This window comes from Musca domestica, unplaced genomic scaffold, assembly GCF_030504385.1.
Source record: "Musca domestica strain aabys unplaced genomic scaffold, Musca_domestica.polishedcontigs.V.1.1 13, whole genome shotgun sequence".
Classification (NCBI taxonomy): domain Eukaryota; kingdom Metazoa; phylum Arthropoda; class Insecta; order Diptera; family Muscidae; genus Musca; species Musca domestica.
The window spans coordinates 3,688,332-3,697,620 of record NW_026712172.1 but is presented as its reverse complement, the minus strand read 5'-3'; the positions used below and the strand labels follow the sequence as shown (position 1 = coordinate 3,697,620).

At 34.4% G+C, this 9,289-nt stretch overlaps 2 long non-coding RNA genes across 7 annotated transcripts; one reads left to right on the top strand and one right to left on the bottom strand.

The window, feature by feature from the left end:
- Positions 1 to 3,571: 3,571 nt before the first annotated feature.
- Positions 3,572 to 7,710, top strand: LOC105261954 (uncharacterized). 6 transcript variants are annotated; one of them, XR_009341590.1, is made up of 7 exons: positions 3,573 to 3,931; positions 3,981 to 4,055; positions 4,113 to 4,261; positions 4,495 to 4,666; positions 4,723 to 4,890; positions 7,320 to 7,445; positions 7,504 to 7,710. It is a non-coding gene; the product is annotated as an uncharacterized LOC105261954 (long non-coding RNA). The 6 variants fall into 6 exon arrangements; XR_009341591.1 differs by having other exon boundaries at positions 3,574 to 3,931; positions 4,748 to 4,890; XR_009341589.1 differs by having other exon boundaries at positions 3,572 to 3,931; positions 4,495 to 4,890.
- On the bottom strand, positions 7,324 to 9,270 carry LOC131800806 (uncharacterized). The gene is made up of 2 exons (XR_009341594.1): positions 9,199 to 9,270; positions 7,324 to 9,062 (listed from the first exon to the last, which is right to left on the bottom strand). It is a non-coding gene; the product is annotated as an uncharacterized LOC131800806 (long non-coding RNA).
- Between the last annotated feature and the right edge of the window lie 19 nt (positions 9,271 to 9,289).

The following is a 9,289-nucleotide window of genomic DNA, read 5'->3' as shown; positions in this document are numbered from 1 at the left end:
TTACAGTAACAGCCTAAAAGTATGCTCAGGAAAGCTTATTTAATATTTAATACGTTCAGGACAGCAAAAGGGAATCAGGCACAAACGTAAAAGAAATAACACTTCGTTGTAAATAACAAACAAAGAAAAAAATACTAAAAACACCAATAAGATTATCAACGCGCACAAAATTAAATTTAGTAAAATAGTATAAAAACACTATATTTCACAAAAACTTCACACTTTTGCAAACTATTGAAATGTATATATTTAAAAAATCACAATTTAAAACTTCTAAAAACACAATAACTGCGAAAATTTAATTAAATTTTAATTTGCCAGACTAGCTTTTGAACATGGTAGAATTAAGAAGGAAAAGTAATGTAATCATATATTTACAATTTTTTTTTCAAAAATTTGCAGTAAAAAAAACTATAAGAGCGACACGGATAACGCAGCTTATTGCTACCGTAAAATAAATAACTCAGTGCAATATTTACAACGATGATAGTGAAATCCTATCGTAGGTTTAAGTAAAACTTGACATTTTTATGGATTTTTTACATGTAAGCAACATATATATTTTCTGTTTTTTTTTTTCTTTTATAATGAATTACTGTGATAACATCAAATATACATAAACATCAAAATGTATTTTTGTAGATTTTCACGAAGATACGTTACAAACGTGTTCCACGAAAATAAACCAAAAATAGCTGTGTCTGTCCTTAAGTGGCGTTGCCGGTATGCTGGCGTATAGCGCGGCTATGGCTCGTCGGATTGGGGGTTGGTTCCTGCCACTTTTCAGACGTTTTCGGTTGAACAAAAACAAATAATCATATCGGACTTGCAAAAAAATTCAAATTAATTTGATAAAAGGAAAGTGAAACATGTCAAAAAAGTGCGAAAGAAAAAAAAAGAACATTCACCAAAACTACAACCAAATCACATTTTACTTTCACCACAGAAACAGTGCTCCTGGCGGCTGACCGACCAGGAAATAGCCCTCCCTCCGAGAACACCTCTCGCCATAATTCAATATATTTCACGTTCAATTTAATTTAATTATATTCCTTTTTCTTTCAATTTCAGGAAAGGACAAACAATGGATTGAGGTCGATACCACTTAAAATCGAAGAGCGAAATAAAATGCCTGGTTACCTAACCTTGAAGAGAGCTCTTTTCAACGTCGTAAACCTGTGCATTAACCAAAAAGGTGGGTAAAAATTTAAATCTAAATTCATTTGTTTATCCCTTCTAATTTCTATCTTTCTTTTCTTCACAGGAAAACCGCGGAATTTAATTTTTTAGCTTCGTCGTCCGTCTGTCTGTCCGGAGTTTAAAGTAACAAATGTCGCTTGGGAATATACCAAGGCATGCTAGTGCAGCAATGGCATAAGATCCTCCCTCGATGGATTGGATGGGCGATGGTGTGGCTCGTATGCTTCAATTCTTTATGAATCTTTAGGATTAAGATTTATTTTCTTGTTTTCGATTTTTATTTTATTGTTTTGTTTTCAAACTTTGTTAAATTGTTTCCAAATTTTGTTAAATTTTAAAATAAGTTTAATTTTGCTTTTAAGTTTCAAATTTTCATGAAAACTTTTTATTTATGTTATAAGTTTTCAACTTTTGCCTTTTGTCTTTAAATTTTGTTTAATTGTTTTAAGGCTTTCAGTTTTGTTTAAAAAGAAGTTTGTATTTTGTGTTGTTTGTTTATATGCTTCAAACATATAAAAAAATTGGATTAACTTTTCAACAAGTTGTTCATCACAAATACTTTTGCTGGTTGTTTCCTTTGCTGGTTACGGGAAGCAGGTAAAATCAAATAGGAAATATTTTTCTGAAAATTTTGGCCAGGAAATTCTGGTTGCCATTTTCTTGATTTATTTTTTCCTTTTTATTTTCCCCTTTGTTGACACTTAGGCAACTGGAATGCTCAGCTGTTTGCTAAAAATGGTTGGCAACACTCTTATTATTATTTCGTTGCCATTTATTTTAATGGTAAACCCTTTAAGAGGCGCACACCACAGATACAATGTAATCCATTGCGAAACATCGGATAAAATCGAATAAAGAAAAAAAATCAGACCTAAAGCTCAAAGAAAAACTTTATTTCAATTATATTGGACAAGGTCGAATAAAAACAAACTTGAATAATATTTTGTTTATTAATCAAGACAATACAAACACATAAAAACTGCATACACGTTATGGCATTACAACCTACCAAAAAAAAAGAATTGTATTCAGGTGATTGGCATGCCCTACTTTGTCATTGTGCCATACATGACACCACGTAACTAATTTAATACTAAAAAGATTTTAATACGTATTCTATTTTCTTAAAAATTTGTAAGTTTAAATCCGGAACACCTCTTGTCTCGCTAAATTTTAATGAACTCGATAACTTATTGCTATATTTGTACGTGAGAGAGAAAATTCTCTCAGTATTTTTTTTAATATTTTCTACTTGAAAAGTTATCGTAGTCGTTATCAAGTCGTCCGCGCAAGCCACAGTTATCTGCGACAAGATGAAAAGTAGGAACAAGGTCCTCAAGACGCTAGCCGGCAGCTCTTGGAGTGCCGACAAAGAAACCTTGTTTACCTCTTATAACGCGATAGGTCTGTCTGTGGTCAGCTATGCGGCTCCAGTGTGGTCTGCGAATACTAGTGCTACGCAGTGGAAGCATATCCAGACCTGCCAGAACTCTGCCCTGAGAACTGCGACAGGGTGTCTTCTCATGACACCAGTGGACCATCTACATGAGAAGGCGAAAGTCCTTCCCTTACGTCAGCATAATCATATGCTTTCGTTGCAGTACCTGCTTGGGTGTTAACGTGAGAGTCATCCCAACCATTATATGGTGGATGAATCTCCCCCCAGGCATGTCAGGAAGGACATACATGATCTAGAGAGGGAGGTCCAGCGCTACAAGAGAGAACCTCTAGATCAAGAAGCCTATAAGGCAGGTCTGAGTGGCATTCACACCGATGCAGTCGCGGATGCTATTAGTAGTTATACAGTGAATGCCGTCCTCGGAGTCCACCCCCCCCATCCATTGCAGCTGAAGAACGTCAGCTGCCTAGACAATCCAGGGTAGTTTTGGCGCAATTACGTTCAGGATGGTGTAGTCGTCTCAATTCGTATTGGGCACGAATTGATGAAGATGTGCGTGACGCCTGCCCGGCGTGCGATACAGGCCCGCACAATACGCTACACCTCTTTAATTGCTCAGCCAAACCCACCCAACTCACTCCAGAAGATCTCTGGCTACAGCCCGTTAAAGTAGCCGAATTTCTAAACCTGGAGCTGGAACCAGATTAGCAGAGCGCAAACACATACATGTACTACTGCTACAACAACAACAACACAGCTGCTGGGACAATGATCTGTCAAACCAACTTTGGAATTGAATGTTTGAATGAAAAATTATTCAAATTTGTAAAATATATTAAAAAATGTACATCATATCAAAACATATCCATTCCACTTGGTTATGAAGAAACATTTTAAAAAAAAATTGACATATCAATGTTCCTAAGCGTTGGTGCATCTACCTGTATTCTTCTACCATGGTACATACCTTTTTTTTTTTTTGTGATTCTCTTTCTCCTTCTTCGTCATGGTTGGCAGGTACCCGAAGTACACATATGCCAAATTACTAGGTTATTGATTACTTAATAATCGTATTCTTTGTTTTGTTTATGTTTCTGCTATCACACAAAGAAAATCAGAGTTGAAGATTGCATTTGTGAATGAAGTTTGATAGTTCGACGAAATTTTCTGGCGAGAAGGTTTTTAAAATTGATGGTAAGTCCTTGTACCTTTCGAAGATTTTAAATTGTTTCCTTTCGTTACAGAATTTTGGGCAAACAAAAATTTGGTGATCCTCACTTTCAGTGATTCCACAAAGTGTGCAGATGTCTGAGGCCTCGACTTTAATGCGATGTAAGTATGTTTTGCCGTAAGTGTGTCCAGTGAGTAAACGATTTATTAGCTTTATATTACCAGGTGACATCTTTGAGCCAGTGAACCAGTAAGACTTTGGTGGTGTGTTGAAGAATTGTGAAAAGTAAGTACCCTTAGTTTCGGATGCATCCTTGTACTTATCTACCCATTCTTTCCATAGATGATCATAAATTGCAGAGTATGCGTCTGTAATTGAAGCATTGGTGGTAATTATACAGCCAGCTGTGGCTGCGTGTTTGGCGAAATAATCTGCGAGTTCGTTTGCTGGTATACCAATATGCGAGGGAGTCCATATGAAAATAAGAGATTGTAAGTTAGAATTGTTTATTTTGTGAATTATGTCGTTTGCTAGATAATTATGGTGTGTGTTTGTCTTGAGTGTAAGACAGGCATTTTTACCGTCCGTAAGAATGACTGCTTTGAGCGTGTTTTCCTCAATCATTATATCAATTGCTTTATTTATGGCGTGTAGTTCTCCCATTAGAGAAGAGGTTTTTGATGTTATTCTGAAAGCATAATTTTGTTTCATTGATATGTTGCAGACCGCACAACCTGTACTACTGTCTGTGACTGATGCATCAGTTGACCATATGGAATGACTCTGGTTTTTTAGACAGACTAGTTTTTCTTGAAGAATTGCTCTAGAGAATTCATTGGACTTGGAGTGCTTTAGTGCCTTAAAGAGATCATCTAAAAAGCTTATTTTCTTTGAAGGTATCCTTTTTTGATTTACCATAGTTCGGTCAAGGATGTGTTTAAATTTGTTGTAGATAAAACCCAAACTTGTTTTTACAGAGGAATCTGTGGTGATGCAGTTGTACAGCGTACTGTTATACATTTTGAATTTTATTAGTTCTTTAGCTGCAAGATACTGAGAACGTTGTTCAGGAGGAAGCATAACAGCCAGTGCATAGATGTTGTGTATTGGTGTGGAAGGGGTAAGTCCAAGGCTTCTTCTAAGCATTTGATTTTGAAAGCTAGTTAGCTTTTTGTTGAGATATTGTGGCATGTGGGCCATAGATGATATTGCGTATTCTGTCTTAGAGAACACTAGGGATTTTGTTAAATTTATTGATATGTTTGGGAGTAATCCGTTTTTAGCGTTGTTTATCATTTTTAATGCGTTTAGTGAGTTGGTACAGGAATTCATTACTTCATCATAGTGTTCCTTTAGCGATAGACTGTTTTTAATATATCTTCCCAGAAATTTTATTTTTTCAACAGAGTTTATGTTTGTATTTTGTAACTTTATATTTGGGATTTTACGAGGGCCTTTTGCTACATACATGACGAAGGTTTTATCAGGGTTGTATTTAAGATTCAAGCGGGATAAAATATGGTAAAAATGATTTGCTTTATGTTGTAGATTTTCATTTGCCATTTCAAATTCCTTGTGAGTGGATAGTAAAATAAAATCATCCGCAAATTGAAATAAATATGTGTTTTGATCTGCAATCCCATGTAGACCAAGCGTATATATATATTAAAAAGTATTGGACTTAAGCAGCTGCCTTGAGGTAATCCATTATAGATATCTATCATTTCATTGCCCATAACAATTGTGCGTTTTTTAAGAAAGTTTATTGTCCAATCTTTGATATCTTCCGGGCAGTTTATCTCGGACAAAATTTTATAAAGAATTAATAGATTTACGCAATCATAGGCCTTTTCAATATCTATAGACAGTAGAATTACTTTTTCTCCTTTTTCCTTATGATAATTTATTGTGTATAGTAAATGATTGATACACATGGATGAAGAGAAGTTTTTCCTGTATGCGTATGTGTTGGTCGGAAGAATATCTTGTTCCTGAAGAAATGGCTGTAATCTTTCTTTGATCATAAGGTTTATAATTTTGAGAAAAACTGATATTAATGATATTGGTCGAAAATTTGTGAATATTTCCAGATCTTTTCCTTTCTTTGGGATTGGAACAATTTTGATTTTTCGCCAATTTTCTCTTAATTCACATTTTTTCCAAGCTGTATTCATTGCTTGAAAAAGATTATATTTAGATGATTCTGATAAGTTATTTATCATCTCATATGTTATGCCATCTAATCCTGCTGCTGAAGGTTTTTTCTTACTGTTTAAGACATATGAGAATTCTTCCATTGTGAGTTCGACGGGTGTTCTTTGCGTGTTTGGAGGGAAGGTAATATGGCTGTTGTTCAACACTTGATCCCTTAGGTGTATTAAAAATATTTTGTTGTTTTTCGGACCATTTCCCACCGTTATTGCATGACAAACTGTTCTTACATCCTTTAACCAGACGAAATAATGATTTTGAGTTAGGCTCCATATTTAAAGTTGTAATTTTTGATTTAAAAGATTGTCGTTTTGCATATTTTGTGGCGTTTTTAAAATTTTTAATGGCTTGGAAAAGATTAAGAGCATTAGTGTCATTGCTATGTAAATCATATTTCTTTTGCGCGGCTACTTGCAATCTAAATTGTTTTTCGACAAAAGGGTCCCACCAAGGTTTTGGATTTCTTTTGTTATCAATAACATACGTAGCTTTTTTGATTTCAGCTTGCATGGCGAAGTTGATTTCCTCGAAGTCCGGATTCAATTTTAATATTGCAAGATTTTTATGAGCTTTTTTTCGCTAAGAACTTTTTGCCGTTGGAAATAGTATCGCTCAATTTCAGAATTATTGGGAGATGGTGACTTCCTCCAATTGTTGTTTTTTGAACTTTCCAAGATAGTGACAGAGTTGAGTTGGTAAATGATAGTTCTAAAACAGATCCCGTATTGTCATTGATTCGTTTTTTAAAAGTGTAACTTCCATCATTTAAACATCGAAAGTTTGAATAGTCAAAAAATTCTTTAAGCATTTTTCCACGTTGCGAATCAAAAAAATCACCAAAGGCCGAATGTCTAGCATTAAAATCGCCACAGATAAATGTATTTGGATTAGAGTTGAGGAAGGATGTTATTTTTTCAAGTTCATTTTTAATGGTTATGCTTTTTACGGAATGTGGGAAATAGACAGCAACTAAAGTGAGATTATTGTTTAAATTAGTGGTTTGACAAATTAGTATGTCAAGTGTTGATTGAAAAGAGATTCTTTTAAACTGAATATTTTTCTTTAAAATTATCGCGACCCCACCATAATTGTCTTTTCTCTTTTTTGAAACTATATTATAATTTTGAAAAGTTGTTGAATTTTGTTTTTCATCTATATTGAAAATTTCACTCAGGAAGCATATATCGATGTTAAGTTTTCTTAAATGGAAGTCCAGAGAGTTTTTGTTTTTTTTTTAAGACTTTGTATATTGTATTGTAAGATGTTCATGGATAATTAAAAAAATTATTATTATTTATTTGCAGTTATTTCAGATTGATCACACTTTATCTTTTTCAGGATGTTACTAATTGGCTTTCTTCATTGGCTTCTGATGTATATGGGCTTTGGTTGTTTGCTGATGCTGGAATGACTATTTGTTGAAATTTCTTTAAAACATCAAGACCTTCTGTGCAGTTAAGAGACGTAAGTATTGTGGACATTTGCCTTAAAAATGATGCTCTTTCTATTTCTGTCACTTTAGAAAAATTTTGATGATCAAATACTGCTTTGGTTGGATTTACATGGATTGGGCTTGCAATGGCATGTTGATTTTTCGTTATTGGAGCCGCAACTTTGCTATATTTAATACTTGTAATTTTTTTGTTAATTGCATCATGTATATTAATTTTTGGAGTCCTGTTTGTTAAGAGAGGCGGGAACTCATTATTAAAATCACGTTCAGAAAGAATTTGGAAACGATTTCTTGTCTCTGGGTAATTTTGGAGAATCTCCCTTCTAGATAGGTTTGTTAGGGCCATAATGCTGCTAATATTTCTTTCAGACTTCCACTTCAAACAATTTTTGGAATCTGTTGCAAGATGATCTATTTTGTTGCAAAGTATACATCTTGGAGACGTGCATAGTTCTTTACAGGTTGTTGTAGAACGACAATCTAAACATCTATTTTCCTTACTGCAATTTGTAGCACATAGAATATCTTTTCCACAGTTTAGACACTACTTCGTCGACCTGCAACGAAGAGCAATGTGGCCTAAACGGCCGCAGTTTAAACACAGCCGAACAGGTGGTACATACAAGTCCGGTGTTATTTTTGTTCCACACATATATATTTTCGTAGGAATTCCATCAAAAATAATACCAATCTTTATAGTTTCTGTGGGTACGATTAAACCAGAATCATTTTTCCTAGTAAAGCGATAAATTGAGACTACTTCCATACATTCATTGTTTTGCATAATTTCATCCTTTATAATATTTGCAGAAAGGCACGTAGGTACATTTTTGATAATATAAAAACGTTGAACAAATCTCTCTGGGATGTATGCCTTTAATCCAACAGTTTTTAAATTGGGATTTGTGGCAAATAAGTTGGCAGATTCAAAATTGTTGAACGTCATTCTAAAAGTGTTATATCCCACACACTTGCAAGCATAGTTAGTGAGATTGATTTGCTTTAGACGTATATACAAATGGAGTTCGCAGTTTTTCCTCCTAGAGCTGATTGGCGTTTCTGACGACACTATGACATAAAATGGCCCTGGATGGTTTGGTGTATACAGTACATTTCCATCATTTAGCGAATTGTAATTGTATTCGGTGTCCATTTTGTCCGTGGTTTTGGATGAAATTATTTTATTGGTGTTGGTATTTTTTATTGGTTGGCCATTATTGTTTTTAAAACTTTTATTATCATTTTCAATGTTTTTGGCTCTTCTTTTATTGGTATCCCCAATAGGTGGTGGGGGAACAGGTGGAGGAGGGGGGTCTCCGACTCCCTCCATAATTGTTTAAATAAAAGACTTGGCAAAAATTTCGCAAAAAATTTGTTTGATCAAGATAAAAGAAAAAAATGGAGTTTTGTTTGTGTTTTGATTTTGTGTTGATTTGTTGTGTTTGTTTGTGAAAAAAGCGACCAGCGCGAAAAAGTCTAGTGTCAACAAAGGTTGATAAGCGACTGGATGGTACATACCTTATGCTTTGAAACCTAATACAATTGTTCATACACCCATGGTAGAAGTCTGTGTCGATGCGACAGTTGCTGGGACAATGAACTGTCAAACCTATTTCCGAATTGAAGACCTTGAATGAACAGTAATAGAAATTTGCAAAAATTTTTAAAAGTTACTTATCAGAACAACCTCCGATTTTCGTCGTGTAAGAAAGCACATAAAAGTCTACTTATTTTTGACAAAACATTTTATAAATGTTGACATACCAATGTTATCAAGCGTTGATACATCTACCTGTATTCTTCTACCATGATTACACCTTGCAACTTTTGCCAAGGAGTGTAGCTTGTACTCAGT